Below are 26,453 nucleotides of genomic sequence, written 5' to 3' on the forward strand. Positions count from 1 at the left end.
GTACAATAAAAGCACATTTAAATACAGGCTGGGATAAACTCCACTCTCTATTTCTACACAATAACCAGCATTGTAGGCTACATACGCAAGGCTTATTGTGTGCTTTGTAATCTACTTGGTTTTATATAGACTAAGACCCCTATTAGTTTCATGGTTTTATGGGATGAGAAAACATGAATTTCCAAGTAATTCTTATTTTTAAAGCTGATATACTAGACCATAAAATATTTATACTAATAATGGACATTTTTTTCCACGTGGAGAGGTTTAATGAGAGAAGAGTAGAGGAGAGAAAAGGTCGGCCATGAGCAGGTGGAGGGAAGGGAGAGAAGGGGAGGGAACGGGGAGAGAAGGAATAAGGACAAAGAAGGTACAAGAGCGGAGAAGAAGAACAAAGAGAAACCAAGAGGAAGAGGAGTAAGTGTCGCTTCTGTCTCCGTCCCACAGAAAGGAGCGACACCACAACGTTCTTTTCAAAGCGGTTTATTCAGGAACCTTACAACATGCAAACAGGAATCTTTCTTTTCCTTTTTCCTCTCTCTCCCCCCAAGCCCCTGAGCACACTCCCTTTTATCCTCCCTCAACTCTGCCTCCTCCGTCCAGACCGTGTAATCTCAGTTCATAGGTCCACGGCACATGGCCTGATCTTGCGTCATGGTGCGCCTGCACAGCTCTCACAATAGACGTGGCTAGTTTCAGGTGTGTGAGGAAGTCAGGTGCTAGTCATGAGACTTAGCTGCAGTCCCCGGCGCCATCTTGGGACTGCGCCACACCCGCTCCCCACAAGTAAGAATCATAATGGACATTTTGAAGTGAGTTATATCTGATACCAATTCCAGTAAGCCACTAGCCAAAGCAGATCTTGGGCAAGATCCTTGACTGTGGAATCTTCGTATTAGAGACCAAAGTAACAATTTTCAAGAGATACAGAGTGGATTTCATGGTACAACATATTGTGCAAATACCTGGTGTCTAGGAATTTCATGGTGTTTATTTACCTCTAGCTATTTTAGCCATGTTTATTTTGTATGTATGAATGTCTGTGCTTGCGTATTACATGTGTGCAGTGCTCACTGAGTTCAGAAGGTGCCAGGTCATCCCCTGGGACTGCAGTTACAGATGTTTATAAGTTTGGTTGCTAAGAAGGAGCCCAAGTCCTCTGGAGAGCCATCTGTGCCCTGAAGAACCGAGCCATCTCCACGGGCTCAGTATCTAAGCTTTTAATGATAACCCTGACTGCATCTTTAGTTTCTGATACATTAAATGGTAATAACACATCCTACAATACACTTAGCCAACATAAAAAGAATAAAATGCTTATGAATTAAGTTAACAAATGTGACATAAAACGTGTCAGGTAGAGCTGGGCATGGCGGCACATGCTTTGAATCCCAGTGCTCAAGGGCAGAAGCAGGTGGATCTGAGTTTGAGACCAGAACTCTGCATAGTGAATTTCAGACCAACCAGGGCTATGTAGAGAGACCATGAAACAAAACAAAAACAGAGAACCAAACAAGAACAAAACATATTAGGTGACAGTTATCAATGTCACCAAAGGAAATTAAATAAATAAGTCACTGGAAAGATTTTACATGGTTGGAGGCTTACCAGGGCTAAGATACGTTATTCAAATTGACATGCAAAATTGCTGCAATCCCTATCGAAATCTGGGCTATTTATTCTGCAGACGCGTAGAGACTCGTCCAAGAATCCACAGAGAAATGAAAGTGAGTCAGAATCAAAGCGATCTCGAGGACAGACAATAAGAAAGCATGTGGACTTCCCGACTTCAAAGTTTGTTACAGACCCGCCACAGCGGCTGGGGGGTAGAACTCATGTAAGGAAGGGCACAGAAACTAATGGAATATAACAGTCCCGAAACAAACCCACTCAGCAGACTTCTCTGTGATCAGTTTATTTTGAGGAGGGTTCCAGGTCTGTTTGATGGAGAATTACATTTTTTCAATAAAGGTAGCGGGTCATATGCTGAACAATGAAGTTAGAAAGAGAGAACAAATACAGAAATGTCGAAGCTGATGTGACAACACTCTCTGTGGGGTCAGAAGAGGAAGTCCTTGAAGGTTTACGCGGAGTAGCATTTCTTAGATATAATATGAAAGCACATGTCAAAAACCAAAATATAGGTACATTGGATTTTCCCATTTAAAAGAATCCTGTGCTGCAGACAGTATTATCAGAGCAGTACAAAGGATCACGCCAGGGCTTTGATGGAGGGCACTGTCAAACCAATCAGAACACATCAGAGTCCTTTGTAGTTAACAGAGTGACAAGATAAACTGTGACACTGGGAAAATATTTGCAAGTCACATATTTGATAAAGGGCTAGCCTTTGAATAAAAAGAGATGCTTGCTCAAGAAATAAACAAATAATCTGCTTTAAAGACAGGCAGCAGATCTGCAAAGCATTTTTCTCCCTGTTGACTAATGGCCAGATACCAATGAAAAAATGCCCAACGGCTTTAATCAGCAGGGAGAGACAAGTCAAAACCACACCTACACACCACAGCCACTAGAGCCCGCTTCATCAGAGTGACTGCCAAGTGTTCATGAGGGTCTAGAGAAATTGGAGTCCTTAGGCATTGCTCGAGGAATAGTTAGGAGGGACGGCTATGTGGAGAAGAGGTATCAGTTCTCTTAGAAAGTTAGACACGAGGTTATCACATGACTCAGCAATTCCGTTTCTAAATTACATTCAAATGGTTTTCCAAAAACAAGTGTTGGTTGTCAACATGACATATCTGGAAGGAGGGAGCTTCAAATGAGGAACTGTGTCCATCAGATCAGCTTGTGGACACATCTGTGGGGGTGTTTTCTTTCTTATTAACTGCAGAAGGGCATAGCCCACTGTGGGTGGTGTCATTCCTAGGCAAGATAGACCTGGGTTATTATAAGACAGGTGGATGAGTAAGCCAGTAAGCAGCATTTCCCTGTAGTCTGTGTTTCGAGCTCCCATCTGGAGTACATGCTTTGGTTTTCTTCCACAAAGGACTGTAACCTGTAAGCCAAACTAAACCCTTTCCTCTAGCTATTACTGATTGTGGTGTATTTTGCAGCAATCGAAAAACACTAATACACTAAGTGGTGCATGCGTGTGTTTACATGTATTTGTGTGTGTGTATATACATATATACACATATATACACATATACACACATATACACATATATACACATATATACACATATACACATACATATATACATATACATATATATGTAATATATATATATTATATATATATATACTTTCTAGAAAACAACTATTATCCAAGGAATCAAGTTGTGGGTTGCATGAGATGCAATGAAACCTGAGTACAGTTATGCATTGTGAAGGCAGCCAGACACAAAGGCTGCCATGTTGTGTCATTCATTTGAACACACCCCCAGAGACAGTAGCTAAGTTAGCTATTTCCGAAATCAAGAGAATAAGAGAATGGGTGACAACTGCCAATGATTGTCACATTCCTTTTTCTATTTAAAATTTCTACTTTTCAAGGACTTCATACATGAATATTGTATTTGCATTAGTTCCACCCCTTCTTCTCCCTGTCCAACTCCTCCCATATCATGACCTCTCCTTCTCCGAGAATCGCTGTTGTATACACATCCTGCTAATCTGACTTAGTGCTGCTCATACGTAGATGCCTTCAGGCCTGACTGTTTAGGATGGGTACCTGCTGAGAGGTTTGTCCCTCTCCACAGTCACTGAGTGCCCTTAATTCTTTATGTAAGGGAAGGGCCTTGTGGAATTTCTCCTATCTGCACTGGTATGACCAGCAATGCTGTCATCATGTGTATGACCAGCAGTGTTGTTATCGTGTGCATGACCAGCAATGTTGTAATCCTGTGCATGACCAGCAATGTTGTTATCGTGTGCATGACCAGCAATGCTGTCATTGTGTGCATGACCAGCAATGTTGCCATCGTGTGCATGACCAGCAATGTTACCATCGTGTGCATGACCAGCAATGTTACCATCGTGTGCATGACCAGCAATGTTGTCATCGTGTGCATGACCAGCAATGTTGACATCGTGTGCATGACCAGCAATGTTGCCATTGTGTGCATGACCAGCAATGTTGTTATCGTGTGCATGAGCAGCAATGCTGTCATCGTGTGCATGACCAGCAATGCTGTCATCGTGCGCATGACCAGCAATGTTGCCATCGTGTGCATGACCAGCAATGTTGTCATCGTGTGCATGACCAGCAATGTTGACATCGTGTGCATGACCAGCAATGTTGCCATCGGCAGGTCTTGCTTAGGCAGTCATGAGACTTGAGCATGTGTCGTAGCTAGAAGACACGATCTAGCAGCAGGCACCTCGCTCTTACTATTTTTCTGTCCACTCCTCTTAGGTGTAGGGTTACACTGCAGATGTACCAACTGGAGCAGAGCATCCCAGGGTCACCTATCCTCTGCATTTTGCCTAGTTGTGGATCTCCATAGCAGTTCTTCTCTGCTGCAGAAAGAAACATCTTTGATGAGGGGCGGATTCTATGTTTATCTGTAGCTACGTGGGTAAGTACTTTGAAGTTATACTGGCATTTCTTTTTGAGATACAGAAAAGGCTACTAGTGATGACATAACTCTAAGGGTTCAACTAGATAGAACCACTAAGTTGTCCATATCAGAAAGTTCAATTTTATACAAATGTGATTCAAGTCTCAAAAATCCAATATAGCAAGGTCTATAGCGATCAAAATTAATTTATCAAAAAATTACAACAGGTGAATTGTATGTGTGTGTGTGTGTGTGTGTGTGTGTGTGTGTGTGTGTGTGTATTTCAGGCATGGTTTCAATGCTCTGAGTTATTTTGTGTTTTTTTCTTCCCTTGGTGAGTAAGAAGTAGGGCATTTTAAAAATAAGATCAGCCTGGTTTTGCCTTCTGGTGAGTGTTTAATAGCTGACTAAAGGGCTGGAGGCTTTGAGATAAAGAATAATATTCAGGGGCTGGAGAGATGGCTCAGTGGTTAAGAGCACCAACTGCTCTTCCAGAGGTCCTGAGTTCAAATCCCAGCAACCACGTGGTGGCTCACAAACACCTGTAATGGGATCTGATGCCCTCTTCTGTGTGTCTGAAGACAGCTACAGTGTATATAATAAATAAATAACCTTTTTAAAAAAGAGTAATACTCAGGCCTGGCATTGTGCTGCTTTGTCTAGCCTCCACAGCACTGGTCCTGGGTCCTTCACAAGCCACACCCCCTGTTGACTCCGCTCTGCCCTACTCCTCACCCCAGAGCAGTGCTGGGGACCAGGGACATCCATGACTGTGTGACACCTTACCATTCTGAATTCTTCAGAAATTCAACATAATCAAAGGATCCTTTCTTTTTCTTTTAACTGTCATGAGATGAACCAATCTAATCCTTAAAGTCTCTCTAACTTCACAGCGTAATTATTAGTGTGAGGTCAGCACAGATTGAATGCTGTTCTCTAATAGATGGGTATAAACAACAACAATTAGTTAAAAAGTTAATTTTTAAAAAATCGCATTAACCAAAACTCTAACTAAATATTATGCAACTGAAATCTAAATTGAAAGAATGGATAATTTTGTCCTGGTGAGAGGCTCGGTAGGTAAAGGCACCGCCTGCCAAGCCTGACTGACCGGAATTTGGTCCCTAGAATTCTCACGGTGGAAGGAATGAACTGGATCCTTCAGGCTGTCCTCTGACACTCACAGGCTTACTGTGGCGTGAGCTCCCATTCCCTCTCCCTCCCCCAAATAAATCCATGTATAAATTTAGAAAGAATGAATACTACTTATTGGTAAGAATTACTAGTATTACTTTGGCATAGAGGGGACAAGTTCTAATACACCATCTAAGAGGCCAATGTATACCAGTCAGATTTTAATGATTTTGAATGATATATAAACCTGTAGTAAATTACTTTACATGCAACTCTCGACGCTCAAATTAAGACATTCTTAGTCTCTTCCCTGGGCGGCCATTCTGGCCTTGGCCTTTGGAGATATGAGTGACCACTTCCTTTTTTGACTCTCCTTATATGTTAACTTCATTTCCTAGTGTCAGTTAGAAACCCTTTGCGCTGGCTGTACACATCCCCAAATCTATAATGCTCCAAACCGTAACTTGGACATCTAATAAATCAAGACATGAATGAGTCCCCAAGTGAAAATCACATCAGACACCACACCAACAGACATTTAGCAGCATTCGGTATGGTCTGAGCTGCTGAGCAAATCAGCAATGTGGGCTCTGTGGGGATGGGCTCTGTGGGGATAGTAATCTGCATCTGAGGCTACCTCTGAACGAACATAGAGCTCTGTGTGGGTTCAGTGAATTCGTAGGTTGCAGAACATGGTAAATGTGATGGCTCATACTGACTGACAACCTGACACATCTGGAAGGAGGGAGTCTCGGTTGAGCAAAGTGCCTTCAGATTGGCTGGCACTCATGACTGCGGGAGCATTCTCTTGATTTCTAATTGATGTAGGAAGGCCCCTGCTCACTGTGGGTAGCACCATCCTCTAGTCAGGTGGAGCTGGTTATATAAGAAAGCTAGCAAAGGGAGCCCAAGGGAGCAGGCCAATAAGCAGCATTCCTCCATGGTTTCTGCTCCCAGCTCCTGCCCTGAGTTCACACTTTGCTTGCTTACCTCGATGACGCACTAATTGTAGCACAAAAGCCAAACACGTTGTTTTTGATCACTGTTCTAGAACAGAAACAGAGATGCACACTAGGACAGTTACCAAATTTCAAAGTAAGTTACTGGCCCTTTCTCACCCAACTTGTCCTGACACAAGAGATATAGTGGAGAGGAGTACAATAAATCTTTTATAAACTATGTGGCCAGTGTCACAGTGACAAGGGTAAAGGCAGGCGCTGGCTTTCAGACCAACATTGCAAGGTTAAGAATCTAGCCAGGCACCCTTGCCATTTTATGCAACTCATAAAAAAATTAAGAAAAGGTTTACTTTTATTATTTTAAATTGTATATATATATATATATATATATATATATATATATATATATATAGTGTGTGTGTGTGTGTTGATATGTGCATGTGGGTGGGTGGAGGAGCCTGCAAAGAGCAGAGGAGTTGGATCCACTCAATATGGCAGTTGTGAGCTGTCAGATATGAATGCTGGGATTTGAACTTGGCTCCTCTGGAAGAGCATTGAATGCCCTTAACTATAGGGAGCAGTTCTGTGACAGTCTTCATATGCTGAAGGAGTACTGGCTTAGGGGTAGCAAGACCACTTGGTTGGTGAAGTGGTTGCTATGTAACCATGAGGATCTGGGTTTAATCCACAGAACCCATGTGCAAGGCCAGGAGTGACTGCGAGTGTTTGAAAGCCCAGTCCTGGGGAGACAGACACAGTCTGGCTCCTGAGACTCATTACCGACAGACCAAGCTACTGGGACCCCTGAGTCGGGAAAAAGTAGAAGTCTCTCACAAAGAATGGCATGTGAGACTGACCTCTGACCTCCACATGTGAAATCACGCCTGAACCCACTCTCTCTCTCTCTCTCTCTCTCTCTCTCTCTCTCTCTCTCACACACACACACACACACACACACACACACACACGATTCTTGATTTAATGCTACAAAACACGCAGGAAACAATCAAATTGAGAGGAAGACTAATAGCCTTGTACTAATAATTTTGCGACTGCTGTTCCAACATTAATTCTGCACTCCCTTGGTACAGAATTCCTGTCTGGCCACTTATGCTATCCCTTTTGACCAGCAGGTGAGCGGATTTGATGTTTTCTCCCTCCAGCCCCTTCTGCTGCCAGTCCTTTGGTAAACTGCAGTGGGAAGGCAATTCCTGAAATAAGAGGAGTATTTCAGACCGAGGAGCGATTGCTACCTGGGACGCATTTCCTTCCACAGGATGAAATGCTTCTTTGTTTAGGTTGTTCCTATCTTTCTTTCCATAAGGAGGCTCACTGTATTGTTTAACCAGCCAAAGCTCCATGGCGGTCAAGAGGCCTTCACTGAGAAGGAGTTCCCACTGAGATGGGAGGAAAGGGAACCATCACAGCTGAAGGAAAAGGAATCTCCAGCTCTAGCTCCCTTTAGGGCCCTCCTGGGTGTCACGATTTTGCTTAATGAGATTCCCAAGAGGGAAGGGCATAGATCGTGGACTTGGCTGGCTAAGCCCAAGCTACCGGGCTCAAGGGTCTCTGTGTGACTTGACCACAGGAACTGACAACCAAGCAAGGCTAAACAAGATGTCTGACCTGCATCTGAAGGAAGAGAGGCTGCAGCTCAAATGGACCCGGGCTATGTGGCAAGATGGGAACGCTCATGGCCTAGGACTAAAGGCAAAATTCCCCGGGGAACGCATTCCTTGGCTTCTTCGCCTCTGTGCAGGGAGGGAGATGTGCAGGTTGCCTCTGTGCAAAACGGTAGCATGGCGAATGGGTCACTTCGAACTCCCATCTTATGTCAGCTTCGGCGTCACTACTCAGAAGTCAAAGGAGACTCTGGTGACGTTACACAGCGTGCTGGTTCAGAGCTAGTGCTTGGGTGTAAGCAGTGGGCGCCACCCCGCATCTTTCTTTATCTGACTCTACATATGCATAAAACAAAACAGTCAATGTACCTATACCCTACATATCTGTAAAGATTAAATCACTCAGTTATTCAGTCTTGGCCCAAAGAATGGTACAGTGTCTGTCTTTCCTTAGTGCCATGGGGTTTCACAAGGTGCTGCAAGGTTTTCAAAGGTGGTGCTGACCACAGTAAAACCAGAGCCTATTTGAACAGAGGGCCACCAGTCGCATATGTGGGAAGCATCCCCTCGACATACATAGGGTTCAGCGAACATTCGTAGGTCATCTGTTCTTCCTGGGGGCGAATGCTTCCCCTCTCTGCATCAGTCTCTGGTTGAGAGCTAGAATTCATCCATCCACTCAGTGTCTTCAGAGCCCCTGCCCAATGTCAGATGCTCTCCCAGGTTCTGGAGAGAAGGTGGGGAGCAAGAAGAGTTGAAAATCCCCTGTTCCGTCTCAGATACACCCAGTGAGCTCATTAGCTAGGTCTCTTTAAATCTCAGGACAATGGGGCTTGGGGAACTGTCAGCTGACTGTTCGCAGACCACAAGCTGGTCGCCAGGGCCCTATCACGCCAGACTTTAAATTTTTCACTTTTCCACGCGGCTCTAAAAATATCCACAGCTGTATCTGCCTGTCAAATTGCCTAACACAGAAGCAGCGTGGTTACAGCATGTCTCCGGCTGTTTCCAGCTCACTAAATCAGGCGCGTTCCAAAGCCCGGAGGCCACTTTACCTCCTCTGTCCCCTCTCTGGTTACACTCACCAAGCCTTGTCATCTCTGCAATGTCCACTTAGCAAGCTACGGGGATACATGAGGACAGCAGCGGTGATGAGAGAGAGGAGGAGGGAGAGGAGGAGGGAGAGGGAGAGACAGAGACAGAGACAGAGACAGAGACAGAGACAGACTTCATACTCCACACTGGACAAAGTTTGTATGTACCTCCAGGGATAAAATTCTTCTGCAGATTTGATCCCTTTGCCAGCAACCCCAGGTTGTACCAGAGATGCTGAGTGAAAATTTAACTTCTTAGCACCTTCACATGGTTCACTTTGAATGTACTCTCTGATATTTATGAGGACGTGTACAAGAAAAAAGTGCAAATAAGCAGGTAGTCTCAGGGCTGAGCTGTGTTGACTTATCATCCAACTGTGGTTGGGTTCCTAAGGCACCAACCATCCTCTGTGAGGTGCACTACCAGGTAGGAAAAATAACATTATCCTTTAAACATTATTGGCTTATTGTAAGGTACCCCTTAATTCAGGTAAAAACATGTTTTCTTATGATCCAGTACAAAATTATTCCACTTAAGAGATGCTAAGTTATTGTTACTCTGAAATACTTTAGACTGAATCTCCCCGTCCCCTAAGGTGCCTTAGGAAAAGAAATGGGAGTGCTAGAATCAAGAACTGAGGATTTTCAGCCAGGACACCAACTGAAGTATCCCTAGGTGAAAACAGGCTGTCCTGGACTCTCCTCATAGGGAATCTGGTGGTGGGCGCTGAGGGAGAACATGGGTGGGGTTACTGAGCGTCGGAAAGTGTTCAGGCTGGGTTGCATTTGGACAAGCGCCTGTTTTGTTACTCTCTTAAAAGTCCAAGGGTGGGATGGACCTCAGAGGATCAGAGTGGTGGAAGGCATCAGCACAGCCACAGTACAAGGTTCTAGAGAGACACTAAGGAGCGTGATTGCTGGAACTGTGGGTAGAAGATGATGCTCCCAAATGGTTCTTACTTTTTCTTCTGAATGATAGGGTTGGTTTTGTTTTTGTTTGTTTTTTTCTGTTTTGTTTTTGTTTTGTTTTGTTTTATAATTGCATTTATCCTAAAGGTCATGTTCCCTTTCAAATCAGCATTCGCTCAGTTTAGTGAGCAAAGAGTGTTGGAAGAGAAGCTAGTTAAAACCAGTCACACGTGCAACAGACATTTCCACTGGCCAGTCCAGGACTTTTCCACATAGCTTACCATATGCTGTTTAATCCTTACGAGCACCTCGGCATCTCTATTTGTACCCAGGTGGGAATGGCATGAAAAACGTTCTGGGGCGTGGCTATCCGTCCGCATGCTCCCATCCTCCTAAGTTACAATCAGGCACCACCTTTCTCTGGTTACCCCGTATGTATAAGCGGCACTGGCTATCCCACTGCCCCAATAATCATAGTAAGAGCAGCAGTCTCCAGCCAGTGGCCAGCAGATAGAGCTTGGCGAAAGCTGCACAGATGCAGGAAGGGAACAAAGCCTTCTAGAAACAACCCCAGAAGGAACACAGAGACCACTGCGCAGAGTCAACAGTGCCAGCAGCAGGGCAAGCCATAAAGCATGGTTTCCGTTCCCTCCAGGGTCTTTAATCCACACCAGACAGGGCTCACAGCATCTTCAGCTTCTGCTGCTGCCTGGGCTCAGCGGTTGAGAAGCAGAGCATCTCCGGTTGCTCCACGGGGCCTCCGACACGCCCAGCCTACAGCGTTTACCCGATCTGGAACCTTGCCCACGCTCTTTGCCATAGTATGAAGACTATTTTTCATATGGTCCTTTCCCTGAATAGTCCCGACTTGCTAACCATTCCTTGTTACAAAAATCTAATCACTATTCTCTGCATGTGTAGAGATTCAAAGATTACTCCTGCCAGGCCGACTCGTACTGCGCTTGTTTTTACCCACGGATGCCTCCGCAATGCCTAGTCAAAGCAACTTCCGGAGTGAGACCTCATCTGGGTTGGAAACACTTAGGTCTCAGTGTTCTGAGGGAAACCAAAGCTTGCCACGTGTTCCTTCTAGCATAAAAGACAACTTGGGTCCGGGGCTGCGACACAGGCTTTCCTTGGCATGAGTTCTGGCACACAGCAAATCCCACCCAATACTCTGTCCCTTTGTTTCTGACAGTGTCACCCACAACTATGTTAAAGCATTGAGGTGTTCCGTAGAGACGATTTTTTTTTTTTTTTTTACTTACAGGAAGCAGGAAACAATCTTTTCCCGCGATTATAGCTTGTTAAGACAGCCTGTTAAAGATCCGTCTGGATTTTCATCTTGGTCACAAATGAATGTAATTTTAAAAAACTGTTGTCTCTGGGTATTTATTAAACATATATATTCCAAGACACCAATAGATTTGCATCTTAAAGAATTAAAAGCGGAATTTTGTTACAAGTCACCTCACCTCTTCCAAGTGGCTATTCTGTATCCTCTGAATGTACTGAACAGCTCCCCAGTAATACCAGACTGGAGCCAATGTGCTATTCAGGTCCAAGTATACTATATCTACTTTATCTCCTTAAACTACTGTTTTCTACTAATTTGGCCAGAATTACTTTAATAAAAGCAATTTGAGCTAATAACATTAATTACTGTTATTTGTATTATAATAAAATAATCATCATCATTTGGTTAAAAATGGATGACACCATTTAGTGCCTTTTTTTCCTTTTCTTTCTTTCTTTTTTTTTTTTTTTTCAGAGCTGGGGACCGAACCCAGGGCCTTGCGCTTGCTAGGCAAGCGCTCTACCACTGAGCTAAATCCCCAACCCCCCATTTAGTGCCTTTTAAAGGTTGCCATGTTTTGGTATAATACTAGAGAATGAGGAACAACTTGGCACTATTACACTTGCTTTGCATTTAAGAGTTTAAAAAGATTTACTTATTGTATTTTATAGGCCTCAGTATTTTGCCTGCACACATGTCTGTATACCATGTACATATCTGGTGCCAGTAGGCAAGAAGAGTGTATCAGATCCCCTTGAACTGGGATTACAGACAGTTGTGAGCCACCACGTGGTTGCTGGGAACCAAACCCGGGTCCTCTACAAGAACAGCCAGTGGTCTAACCACCGAGCAACCTCTCCATCCCCTGCTTTTGTTATCTCTCATTCGATTCCAGCCAGATACTCTTTATCAAGTATTGCCTATCATTTGGAATAGCCAAAATGATCTAAAAGCTCATTCACTAATTTAGAAGACTGAAAATTTCTGACCACCAAGAGATCATCTGAAGATATATAAACATCCAAGTATCAGGAAGTAGGTAAGTGACTGCGTGAAGCCCTGTGTACACACTCATGGGCTTCACGTAGTGGGAGCGTGACGTGATTTTTCTCGTTTTCACTTATAGTTATTGTTTCCTCGTTATGAACATGAGTTGCTTATGCTGGTTGACCTGTAAGTCAATGGATAACTGGACCCCTGAACTCATTTCCAGTAATTAGTCCCTAAAGGAGTTCTGAAGCCCCCAACCTTGTAACTGTGGGTAAATTGAGGAGTGATTACTGGCATAAAGGATGAAAACATTTTCAGAATTATCAAATAATGTTTACGGATGGTGTTTCAGAGTCAGCCCATGTTTTACCCCACACACATTGGCCTGGTGGGAGATCCTTCTCTTCAGCCAATGTTTTATGGTGAGAGTTGGCTTTCGGGCTGAGAAATGCGTTGTCTATCTCCCAGGCTTCTAGCACACCAATGATAAAAAGCAATCAATCAAACAAACAAATACCACACACACACACACACACACACACACACACACACACACACCAAAACCTAAACAGAATCTGTGCTGGATTCTAGGGTCCCTCTGGCATCTCCTTCAATAGTCTACAATCCATCCCTTTAATGATCTATTCAGGGCACTGCCATTTTGAGGAAATTGAACACGAGCTTCTATTCTTTGGAGATTGTGTAAAGATACCAGTAGGGAACACTACTCTACTTAAACACAGAGGCTCCAAGCACTTCTCACTGACTGAACTCCAAGGAAATTAATCAGTTTCTACCGTGTCTGGCATTGCCACAGACTCAATAATGCTACACAGGTCAGCCATTCTCCCTTCCTACAGGATTCCCAGTGCGATTCCACTTTATTGGTCAATGTAGGTCATCGGTTGTAAAGATCAGTTGATTGGCAGGCTAAGTGCTCCTGATGGCACTTGGAGAACAGGACGTGCTCAGAAGCTCAGTGTGAACCCTCCTGGCTTGTGGTGGTTAAGTCCCATTCTTTCATGATTTTGTCACACATGTATTAAATAGGACAGAACGTTTCACCCATTTCCCGTCTTGTCTATAAAGGATCCACTTTAGGGAACAGTTCTCATGTGCCTAGGGCATACTTAAAATGAAGCCATATTTCTCAAAGACATGCCTGCGTTATCTAAGTGAAAACGTACAGAATGGTTGAGGAATTCGGCAGGTGGGCGTGGCGCCCTGGCGGTTATGGTTAGCTATCCTTTCAGCCCTTTGCTCATCTCACTAAGGACTAATATGACCAAGAGCTGGGTATGTTTAAGAGGACTCGGAAGTGGTTGTGATTTCCTCAGAACACAGACTCTTACTTACGCATCTGTATTTCACGTGTGGCTGTGGTTTGCCTGCATGGGTGTCTCTGGTGCTGGGAACAGGACCGGGGTCCTCTGCAAGAGCAAGTGACGCTCTTAACACCGAGCCATGTCTCCAACCCCATGTCAGGGAATTCTTGTACCCAGTGTTTATCTAGTATCCTGGTCTTCATCTTGGAGACTGTCCCTCCATGCTTTCCCGTGCAGAGAAATAGGCCTCTGGACACGGTCCAGGGGCTTCGAGAACCTAAGGGCATAAGACACTCGTGCTCTTCCAAAGAGGACGGGCATCTGGTATCTTTACACAATCTCCAAAGAATAGAAGCTCGTGTTCAATTTCCTCAAAATGGCAGTGCCCTGAATAGATCATTAAAGGGATGGATTGTAGACTATTGAAGGAGATGCCAGAGGGACCCTAGAATCCAGCACAGATTCTGTTTAGGTTTTGGTGTGTGTGTGTGTGTGTGTGTGTGTGTGTGTATTTGATAAAATACAGACGTCTTGGTTTTTTAAAAGGTGCTCCTTGATCAGGCAAATTTTCCCCCTGAACTGATGTAGACACATTTTGTCCCCCATTTTGTTTTACTGTAATATGACAAGACATTACTGGCCGGGGCCCTGATTAACGAAGTGAATGTGTTTCTTAAATATTTACCCTAACATACAGGGTGTTTAGGTTGCAGATGTGTGGGAACCTTGTCAAGTTAAAAATAACAACGGAACGTTGGGATGCTAAGCGGAACCCACTGCCAGCCTTGATAGTCTCCATCCCGGGTTTCTGGCTACAAAATCTCAGCAGCTTGCACCCCTTAGATGCCATTACAGAAGTGAGTGTTTAGCTAGCAAAAATCCCAGTGAGAAAGAAGAAGCCTCGGGAGACCTCCCTCTCAGCTCGGTGTCTCCACACACTTTACTTGGGTGTGGAGTGAAGAGTCTTTCTGCTTTGTCTGGGTTTTAAAATACAATAATAAAGTGCAGAAGACCCCCAGGGACACCTCAGACAGGCAAGGCATCTTGGTCCTGGAAGGGAAAAACCTGGGGAAGGAGAAAATGAGGAACAGGCTACATCCTCCCCACAGTGGCACCTTTAGAATTTAGATAGGACAGCCACCGAGGCCTGCTCTTAGCTTGCACACAGGAGGGAACACCTCTCATAGGAGTATGGACTAGGAACTTATATGTGAATTTAAACCACTGGCACAGGGGAGAAGGACAACATTGGGCAGGGCTGTGACAAGGATGTATAAAGGGGGCGTTGCACGGGGTGGGGGTTCAGACTCAGGAGTAGAGATCGAAGGGAGAGTTCACTATGACTCATATCTGAAAAGGCCAGAGAGGAGAGAAGGAAGCATGTGGACACAGAGTTAACAGTCAGCTTGATTAAAGTCTGTCTTTTAAGACGTCTGGAGAAGAGAGAGGTGATTCAACATCTAACATACAGAAAGAGACTTCACAGGGATAACCCTCTGTAGACGACCTAGTGACAAATATTGAGTCAGATTAAACATGAACAAAACCATTAAGCGTTCCCCGGGCTTCCACCCGAAAGATTGGGTTTCGTTAACACCGGGCGAGTGATTACCTTATATACATTTGAGATTATTCCATGGCACTCCCTGTCAGACAAATCCCTGGCCTTTAATCTGCACTCTGAAAACTACCAGCTTCCTGGTTTAATTTGACACAATCCCAGCGAGTGGCCTGCAGGAGCCAGCACTCACCCCAGCAGATCTCCCACACCGTGAAGAGCAGTGCCCACGTCTAAGCAAACAGCCAAGGGACTAAAGCAACAAGACGTAGGGACTGGAGTGAGATTTGATCACCGTTCCTCGGGGTTTCTCACCGGTTCCGGACTCAGTCTCAAGTGTCAGGGATAGTTGGATCCCTTTTAAAGTGAGTGGATTGCACTGACTGAGGGCAGAGAGAAAAAGCCGGCACTCTGTGCACGTCTCCACACATGCCTAGACAACAACAGTTCCGTGCACCCGTTTTTGTCACAGGAAACTTTATTTCAAAAGCAGTGGCTTTTTTTTTAACCCCTCTGTTTCCAGTCAGAGCTGGAGAGCACATCCGACTATGAGCTTGTTCTAAGACGGGAGGCTAAGCAGCGTCATCAAGTTTCACAAGAAGCAAAGCAAAACAAAACAAAACCAAAAAACCTGTTGCTTCACATCGTCTCAGAGTTCAAGAGTTTATGGTCGAGCTCTGCTTACCTCACAGCCTCAGCTCCAGAGACGTCTCTCAAGTGCAAAAGCAGGATGCCAAGGTGCAAGGCTGATTTCTCCTTGCACACAAGTTTCAGCTGTCAAAGCATCCAGCTCCTCAGGAAGAACCAGCCCCCTCTTGCCAAACACCAATGAGGAAGCCACACAGCACATGTGGGCAGAGGCTTCCCTGGGAGCCAGTCACAGTCTGCACTTATCTGGGACAGAGGTGCCAAACGAACTTGGCGCATGTCACACAAAGCATCCCATTGTGATGTCCTGCGCATCTATCGAGGAGGAAAGAGTTCTAAGAAACCCTTGCCAATCTGAAATCTTGCTTTTGTTAGCTGTGACTTCCATTCATTAAGAGTAAAGCAGAAACATCTGGTGACAGCCTCCCAGGGAACCAGTCAGATTATCTAGAACCCAGCCATACGCTGAGATACTGCTTAACTTCTGGGATGCACTGCGGCGGCGGGGGCGGGGGGGGGGGAATGTTTGCCTTGGCTGGTGGAGGACCCAGATCTGAGACAATGACATGAGTGACGGTCCCCATGGCCAATTGGCTATGCTCCTTCCAAAAAGACCGTCCCAATGGTCTTGTTGATGGTTTATATCTATCCCACGCTCGCACAGAGGAGCAGAGTGTAGCTTGAGACCTGAACATCTGCCTACGTCTGACAACTCTGCCCACGGCCTGGAACAAAGGCTAGAATATATAGAGGTAAGAGAAGACTTGGGGAGGGGGCTTTATCTATGCTGCTACGGGGAGACCGACATCCCTGCAGGGTAAGGTGTAGCGGTATGCTACACAGTCCTCTTGTGACTGTGACCTTTGTAGGAGGAGTAGACATAGCTTCAGTCCCACCCCTGGGAAGAAATGCCCCCTGTCTATCACAGCGTCACGCCAGTCCGAACCATTTCATTTTAGGAAATTTCCCTTAACCTTCCTCATGACTGTCCTCGCCTTTGCTCTTTCTCAAACTGCATCGCCAACTTGTATGTCTACCTAGTACAAGTGTAAATTGATCGGGACCCCACACACCCACACCCACACACACATTATATACTTGACCTATTTAACCTATTTCAGTAAATAGTAGTTGAATAAATAATCAGTCAAAGGCTAATAACTGACTGACTTTCTGTAGTGTATATGTTATATATGAAGTCAAGCCAATACAGTAATGAGGTGAACCTTTGGAAAAGTAGCTCTAAATACGGAAGGAAGGAAAAGATTATTTACCTGTTTTTCTGGTGATGGGGTTGGGGGCAGGGTCAGGAGCTTCACACCCTGTCACAAAGGTGAAGGGAAGGAAGAATAGGGCAGGTAGAAACAATTGTTTCCACAGAACTTTGAAGTAAACTAAAGAAAGCTGCCACCATAAATTTAAAAAACAAGAGAACACACAAGATTTCAACTGAATTAAGTTTATTTTTACCACAAACTGAATTAAGTTTATTTTAATCACGAACCTCTGTAACTATTTGAGAAACGGATAAATATGTTGTTTCACAGCCAACTATCCACAGACTTAGTAGCTTAAATACCTGCTTTAAATTTATTTTATTGATTTTAAATTAAATTTCATTCATGTGCATGTATACATACTTGTGTATACATCATACTTGTGTATACATACTGTGTGTGTGTGTGTGTGTGTGTGTGTGTGTGTGTGTGTGTGTGTGTATGCACGCATGCGTGCCTGCATGCATGCAAGCACCATGCACATGTATGGATATCAAATGACTGTAGCTGCTTGTATTACGAATGCTAATACCCCCCAAAAACTGTAAGAGAGTATCTTCATGCAGCTTCTGGGATCCTGCTCTCACTTGGTTCTGATTGGTAAATAAAGATGCCAACAGCCAATAGTTGGGAAGAACAGATGGAGGCGGGACTTTAGGATTTCCCCCGGCTTGAGATTGGGAGGAGGAAGAAGGGAGAGATCCGCCATGTTGGAAGAGTGTGGCGGAGAGAAGAGACACCAGACCTAAGAATAGTAAGGTCAGAGAGACATGGCCACCATGTGCAGGATCTGGGAGAATGCAGCCCAAGGGCTGCCCAGCTGGGTCCAGAGCAACCAACGTAGAAGATAGAATTAGTAAGTAGTAAGTCGGGATTAACTGAATGGAGGTTAGCCAGTAGTCCAGCTCTTGTACTGCTTACGGCATAATAGAATATAAAGGCAGTGTGTGTGTCTTTCATTTGAGACCCTAAGCCATTGAGGCAGGTAGCAAACCCAATGCTGGGATTAATTAATTAATATTAGAGTCAACAAATGACAATTTGAGGTAGTTGGTTCTCTCCGTCCTCCATGTGGATCCTGTGTATCGAATTCAGGCTTAACGGCAAACACCTTCACCTGCTGAACCATCTTGCCAGTCTAAAACATCCGTTTTATTAATCCTGATTTTGTACGTTAACTAAGCCCACCTGGGCCATCCTCTTGCTCTGTGTGATATGATCAAAAGCCATGGCCTTCTGTCAGATGCAGGCCTGGAACATGATTCACAGATAACGCCTGAGCGTCGATGGGGATGGCTGCGAAACACACCCGGAGTCTTAGCTGGACCTTTCCCTGCCTGTGTACCCCCTGTGGTTCCCTCTTTCCATGTCATCTGTCTTGGTAACTAGATTTCCTGTCTTGACACTCTTCCCAATGAGCATTTTAAAGACCAACATGTCTATGTTCCAGCTTTAAATGGTCAAATCGGTGTTTCAGGGGAATGAGCAGAAGGTGCATTTTTTTTTTCCAGTTCTTGAGGAAAATCTCCAGGCCTTGCACATGCCAGGCAAGTCCCCACCTCTCCAGTCAGTGAGAGTCACTTTGACATGAATTCCTGGCCAATATAATTCCTAATCTGGCCTGGGATCCTGAAAGAGATGAAGGAATAAAATTCATAGAAAAACCAAGAAATTATGAAGCAGAGTTAAGTTGAATCATGCCAGGCTCTAGTGGCAACACTCCATAATCAAAGCACTCAGGGAAAGGCTGTAGGAGAGTCTCAGGAGAGAGCAGCCTGTTACAGAGAGACTCCCGAAATGACTCCCTTGGCCCATGAGATCTTGTCTCAAAACAATAGCAACAAAATATGATCGGAAGATAAAGAGATCCACTTGATAAAGGGTCGATTAGAAATTCCCGTGACAAACAGCCAAAAAAAAAAAAAAAAAGTATTAAGGATTCCTGACCTGAATCAAGTCGAAGGAAGACTCAGGAAGTCCTTGAGAATAAAGTAATTAGCATACAGACCCGACTTAAAGAACTCTATGCAGGAGATGAGTCAAGTAAAAGAGCTTCTGGCCCATTCCAATACCTAAGTGCTCTATTATCCTTCCAGCCATGGCCTCATTCACAGTGGGAAAACAGCTCCTGTGCTGGTTTTAATTTCTCTCTTGCGCACTTCACATGCATAATAAAATGGTCATTGTTTAATGACACCTCTTTATTATAGCATGGAAATACATTCAGGGTAATATGTCACAAAGCAATAGATAACTAAATAACTAGACGACTACTGTGCAAAAATGATTGCATAGATCGAATCACACAGATTAGGTAGCAACCCAGTTTTGATGATCATTAATATGTGCTGGTCCCAAGATTCATGTCAGTGACATTTCAAGTTGCTATGATGGGAGGATGGGTAGCAGCAGCAGTCATAGCTCTGGCATACCCCAGGGTATCCTCTCTGCTCAGTTCTGTTCAAAGTGCTAGATGTATTTAGCTCACATGGTTCTCAGAGGAAACCCCAAACCATCACTATCCCCATCACCTCAGTGAAGGTTCCAGACCCATAGAAAGGGTAAATCGTTAGACAGTAGTACAAGTCCTACAAGTCAGTAGCTGGGCCATTGAACCCTGAGGCTCTGACTATAGGTTTCTGTGATTATCCGGGCTATCATTTTGAAAAGATCAAGATAGTTATGTGTGTGCCTGGGGACTCCAGAGTCACCGAACTCCACAGCCATGAGAGAGTGGCATGTGAGAGTGGGATATGTGTCGAGCAGAGGAAAAGAAGTGTGGCATAGAGAATGCAGGTGCACTGAAAAAAACCAAGAAGCATGTCTTCCCTTCTCCTGCCTACCTAGTGTTCATGGACACAGACGACTAATGCTTCTCTCCCAGGGAGTTGCCATACAGACATTATGGCACAGGAGATCACAGCCAGTTCCACAGCTGCAGCATGACATATCTTCAGACACATCCAGTTAACATTTCCTCTCATTTAAAGGCCTTTCTCTCAGGAGAGCTCCCAAGTCTGTTTGCACTTCAAGGTCTAATTGCTTCAGGAAAGTTTAATATTCCTTGGTAAAGCCGGAGACACAGTTCACTCAGAAGTTCGAGTTTACTCTCCCCTCTGTTATTTCAGAGTGATGACATTGGGGGAAAAAAAACCCTCAAAAGCCCCCAGCACTGTGTTGGGCAGTTGACCATGAACTAGGTCATTCCTTTGTAAACAAAATAATGGAGTGTTAAGGAATACAGTCAGCCTTTTATGGCTTCAGTCTCTACTCCTGGGATTCTCCCAACCACGGGTCAGAAATATTCGAAAGATTGCATTTGTACTGAGTACACAGAGAATGTTTTTCTTTTCACGCTATTGCACAAATGGTGCAGCCTCGCATCTGTTCTCATGCATTCTACAACAGATGTTGGATGCCACCTGGAGACGGTTTATGTTATGCAGGAGGGTGTGCATAGATTATATGCAAGCACTATGTGGTTTTTATACAAAGAATTTGAGGTTTTTATTGTGCAAAGTATGGGTTTGGGTATCTGCAGAAAGTTCAAAATCCATGTCACCTGGGATACTAAGGGGTGGCCATACTATTGAAGAATTTTGCTGCAGTTAGATTTTTCCATCTGTAGAATTGAAATGAAAGTCAGTTTTCCCTTTCTGTTTAGCTTTTCTTTAAAAATCCTACCAGGCTAGCAGAACTGAGATTCAGGTGAAGCCTACTCTTCAATTTCTACCAGGTTTTAAGAAGACTTGCCTAGAATTTTGCTCAAATAGATGTTTGGAATCATGCGAGAAACTTCTAACATGGTCCTGGGAACGCTAGAGGTGAAATTCCAGTAGAAAGAGTTTTGAACTATCATTTCTAACCATAGTAATTGGATATTATTAAACACTGCAAGAGGCAGGATTTGAACAGGGAAAGAGGTGCAAGGCCCATGTAGATTTCAGAATTTGGAACTAAGCCAACGAGTTGATTTTGCATGGGGTTTCCCTGTGCTCTGTGGAGTTCCGTGTCCCTCAGTTTCTGAAGACACGGTGGACTTTGAAGTGGGCTCTCCACCTCCTCAGAGGCTGCTTTTGTTTCAGTTCAGCCAAGACAAAGCCACTAAATGGGTTTTGCAAAAACTCTCTTGGACTTTGTCTTTATGCTGTGAGCCGATGAAGGCCAAGGTAAGTAAATACCAGGTCGGCATTTAGCCCAGCAAACAAAGATGTCCGTCACACGATGAGCAAGAAGTAGAAATCTCTATTATAAGAGGCTCTCATGGCCGGAAGGCAGGGTCTGAGAGGTCAGAACATCAGATGAGCAAGCCCTGGGGACCCACACCCCACAGAAAACTCCAGACGTGGCTACAGAGCAGGGTAGACAGGACAGACAGATCCTGGGAGTTCGCCAGCCAGTCAGCCTAGCAGAAATTGGCAAGCTTCTAGTCCAGTCAATGGCCCTGTCTGAAGTCAATGAGGAGGAAAAAAGTAAAGGATGGATCTCTCCTGCCTTCACATGTGTGCACACTGCTGTGTATCCACCCCGAGAAGGAGAAAAAAAATAACCTCCTAAATTAAGATGTGCACCCATCCTCTTAGAGTGGGCTCAAGCCTATTGTCAAAGCAGGAGGCAGGCACCCCAACGGGCCAGGGATTAAAGACTCGATTCCTTCTCTTCCTAGCCAATTGGAGTAGACATGGTGCAGTGGGCACTTTAAAAGCCCAGAGGATTGTTTTCCTCAACAAGAACTGAAGCTCCTCCTCAAGTACCACAGGTTGGCCTTGTGCAGGCAGTATTGCCAGCGGTGCCCCTCCATTGACATGTCCCAGCTGGCAGGTGGGAACCGAGACAGTCTGTTCCCAGGCAGGGCTAAAGAGGAGTACACTAGCTTAGTGAGATGAGTGAATTGGAACAATGCCCAAGGAGAAATTGCCTAGAGCGTTGTTCTAGTTCGCTCTCTATTGCTGTGATAACCTTGATCGAAAGAATGGTGAAAAGGAGAGGGTTTATTTCAGCTTTACAGTTCCACATTAACACTTCATCACAAGAGAAATCAGGGCAGGGGCTCAAACAGATGTCTGGAGGCAGGAATGGAGGAAGCAGAGCCGGTGGAGGAACGCTGCTTACTGGCTTGCTTCCCTTAGCTTCTCAGCTACTCTTTTTTTTTTTTTTTTTTTGGTTCTTTTTTTCGGAGCTGGGGACCGAACCCAGGGCCTTGTGCTTGCTACTCTTCTTACATAGGCCAAGATCACCCCGCTAAGGATGGCGCAGCCTAGGGATGGCGCGGCCTAGGGATGGCACCGCCCACAGTGGGCTGAGCTGCCTGCGTCAAGTAACCGTTAAGAAAATGCCTCACAGGCATGGCCATAGGCCAATCTGACTGAGTTAATTCTTCAGTTCACATTCCTGTTTCTTAGGTGACTGTGCGTTTTTGTAAAGTTGACACGGGAAGCTGACTATGGCAAGAATTATGCATGAGTGGTGCCTCTAGCTGGCCACTCAGGGGATGGACCTAACAGGGATGACTGGCTCTGGGTTTGAGTACTTCTGGGTCAGCTAGCTTGGTTCTCCTCCTGTGCCTCTGATTCAGGTACAGGTTTCTACTGTATATATTGGGTCACCTGAGAATCTTATAACATGAACCATCAAGGGTCAAATTTCATACTTTCTTTCTTTGATGTGACTTCAGAGTGTGGTCGGACTTGAAAGACGCCTTTACACAGTGAGTTATGTTATACTGAAGATTCAGGTCTTAAAAATTAAAGCAAATGAAGCCAGCCATGATGGCACATACTTGCAATCCCAGCACTTAGTAGGCTGAGGCAGGAGGATTGAGTTTGAGGTCACATGGAAACACATACTTTAAAAAAGAACCTAAGCCAAATCCCAAGGGACAACAGAGCATAAGGGGTGAGGAGGTTGGGCCTGAGGATCAGTGTGACTGCTGTGTGAGAGTTCCTTCCAGAAAGGGCTGTGATGCTGCTCCCATGGGCTTTCAACAGCATGGCTGCCTGTACAAGACATGCAAAGATCATACCAGTAATACCCAAATGCAGAGGGAAGGAAATCTGACAAGTCCCCACCCTTAGACAAAAAGCTGTGGGCAGTCAGTGGACTGGGAGGGAAAGGGAATCAGTTCTTCCTTTAGTTCATTTAGGGATGAGACTCCAATGCCAAGGAATGCCCTTAACGCATGCTAATGAGCCCTACACTAACTGGACCCAGTAGGTTACGCGTGTCTGTGTGTGCACGTATGTAGTCACACAAACACTTGCATAATTGTAGAGGAGGCCATGAATTTGAGATAGGGCTATAGGAGGGCACCAGGAAAGTTGGAGAGAGGAGAAGGGGCAGAAAGGATGAAAGTACAGTAATTCTCAAAATAATAAATAAACAACAAAAACCAAGTCTAGAAAGCAGTAATTAAATAAGAGCATCTGTCTGGGCTCGGATCTGTGTAAATTGTGCAATTACTTAATTTCTTTCTAGCTCAATTTCTCATCCATAAAATGGGGACAATCATAGCACCTGTTGTGTTGTAAAATGGTGTCATGGGGAGGGGAGCCCTGCCAAGGTGTCCCCCTGAACAATCAGGTCATGTGACAGGCCTAACGCAAAAGGGAGTTCATTTGGGAGGAAGAGGTCCTGGGGAAGTGCATAGAGCAGAAAATGGTGGGAGACAAAGGGCAGAAAGAGAGAGGAGAGAAAGGAAGAGGAGAAGAGGCTAGCTGGGGGGGGGGGGGGGGACAGGCAGGCAGGCTCAACAGTCCTTTTTCTAGCGAGACTACCTGGCTGTTGCTAGGTAACTGGGGCAAAGCCTAGAGGAAACGCTAACACCACCTTCTCATGAAATTACTAAGATTAAACATCTTAATATTTATAAAGAAGTACTTGGAACAGTGCCTGGTTACAGTGATGGTTACTTACTTTCTCTTACAGGAGATAAATAGGATTTTAAAATCGTGTCCTTGACGAACTGTGTTCCTATTTCCCTGCTGTAGTCATACCTAAGAGTAAGACCTTAAGCTGCACCCCGTTTATGTCATCCATTAATTCTCAACTACACTGTGTAAAGTCAGGTAAAAATAGGTTTTTGAGAAAGTGAGGAAGCATGCAAACTTAAAACCAAAAAGAACAGAGAGACAGAGACATCCATATTTTTTAAAGTTAGCTGTATTTTTGACTTAATCCATTTAAATCAAGTAGAATTCATCTAGACGGCAAACTCAATACAGGATGGAGAATTCACGGGATAAGAGGAACAGATTTTTAACAGACTCATCCATGATGCTGCATGTGAACCCCAAGAGCTCTGCATCCTAACACAGGATTTCAGAGCTGAGGAGGTGGGGCTGTGACCTGTAGGGCGGCAGGCTATGAAAGGTACCTTGATTTCTGGTTGAGATAGGTCAATTCCCCAGGGGACCATAAGGGACGGCAGGTGCGCTCCAGTCTCCTAGGAGATCAGAGCCCTGTCAGGTGGCTGCAGCCTCTCAAAGCCCCCTGTAGACAGATTGCGTAGGGCAATGCCTCAAGGCCCTCCTCCACAGGTGAGGGCGTGACCACAGATTCAAGACAGATCAGATGTAGATGCAAGACCACGCCCCCAAATATATAGATGAGGTCTTCCCAAGCGCTCAGGCAAAACCAATAGGAAGTACCTGCTGTCAGACACTGACCCATCCAAAAACCCTATTTAGAAGGAGTAAAGAAGAATCCTATTTAGAAGGATTAAAGGTGTGCAGGAATTACTCCATCTTCTGAGAGCTTCTGTCATAAGAGCTGTAACACTGCCACTTGGGGAAGAGATCTGCTCTCCCGAAATTGCTGCCAGAAGTTCCCCTGAACCCCTCTCTGGCTAGTCAGTCTCCTGCTGGCTCAGTCCAGCCCAAGCAACCAAAGCGGAGGCAGAGAAGAGAAGGACCAGCAGCAGGAGGAGGTTGGGGCGAAGTCTCTTCTCCCTCTCTCCCTTCCTGAGTTCTCTTCCCTCTTGAACCCGAGCACCCAACTGGGCCAGAGATCGCTGGGGAAAGCCCCTGGCATGCAGCACCACAGTGACCAGTGGGGAAGAATTCACTCTGCCTTTGGTGATTTCATTTTCTTTACCATGGGGCCAGCCACAGTAAAACACATGTTCTTAATAACCAGTTCTCCTGGTAGAAAGAAAACCTAAGATGTAAGCACTGGATAAGGAAGACCTAATTGGTTAAAGACGTATAAAGGGTCTCGGTTGTTCTACACATCTGTGGGCTGATGTCTTCCCGTGTGGGATGCTACTGGGTCTTGGAAAGCATCGGAGAAGGAGAAAGAGTGTGGAGAATCCACCTCTTGATTTTCTGTGTTAGAAACTGGCCTGTGAGGCAAAGCACTGTGAACCACAATCGGTCTTGGGGCTGCCTTCCCAGGGTGAATGAACTCGGCTACTGCTAAGTCCTGGAGATGAACCCTGGAAAGGAGGCTTCCAAATGTATTTGCTCTCCTGGAAGGCAGGCAGGGTCTTTACTACTGCTTTGGCAGATGGAGGGTTGTATGGCTCAGAAAATGAACCTTAGTAACTGATGGTTCACGGTGAGAGCCTGGGACAAAATAATGTGCAAAATGTCCCCTCATCCTCACGACTAAGCAGGACTGAGTGTAGAGGAAGTCGAGGAAGGGAGAGAGCAAGCACAGGGCTGGACAAGGCTCCTCTTGTGGAGTCAACTTATAAGCAGTGCCTGCTTGTTTCAAGGAACTGATGAGGAGATTCTCTTTTGGTGTCGAGAAGAAAGATCAGAGAAAGGAACACTGAAAAAGTGAAGAGAGTAGGTTGCAGCAGTTAACGGTGTAGGACTCGCTCTAATTTGTTTTGCAAACTATTTGCGAGGCGATGGAGGAGACCTGTATTTCCTGAACACAGCATCCCTGCGCTGCAGATAGGATCACTTGTCCTGCCGACAGCACAGGGATGACATTCAGGCCTGCCCTCCACTGTAACCTCTCTCCATAGCCGCAGAGGTAGGCTCGTGGAAGACCTCAGAGAAGGTGCCTAATGTGCTGGATGCTGCAGACTGCAACCCTCCGAGCTCATTCCCATCTACTTCTGGGGACGTGCCCCTGCTGACTGCAACCCTCCGAGCTCATTTCCATCTACTT

The 26,453-nt window shown here is 45.1% G+C and overlaps 1 protein-coding gene across 8 annotated transcripts in view; it reads right to left on the reverse strand.

Moving 5' to 3' along the window:
- The window catches only part of Stard13 (StAR-related lipid transfer domain containing 13), a 396,493-nt gene extending 380,276 nt beyond the window's left edge, over window positions 1-16,217 (reverse strand). For 5 of the 8 annotated variants that reach the window (XM_087579091.1, XM_087579089.1, XM_087579097.1 and 2 more), the window contains exon 1: window positions 16,097-16,217. The gene's annotated coding sequence lies outside the window, so the exon portion shown is untranslated. Of the gene's footprint in view, window positions 1-15,604; window positions 15,870-16,096 lie in introns of those variants that run through there. The other 3 variants (XM_087579093.1, XM_087579103.1, XM_087579104.1) reach the window with 3 other exon arrangements.
- Window positions 16,218-26,453: the final 10,236 nt, after the last annotated feature.

This window comes from Rattus norvegicus, chromosome 12 (assembly GCF_021556685.1).
Source record: "Rattus norvegicus strain SHRSP/BbbUtx chromosome 12, alternate assembly SHRSP_T2T, whole genome shotgun sequence".
Lineage (NCBI taxonomy): Eukaryota > Metazoa > Chordata > Mammalia > Rodentia > Muridae > Rattus > Rattus norvegicus.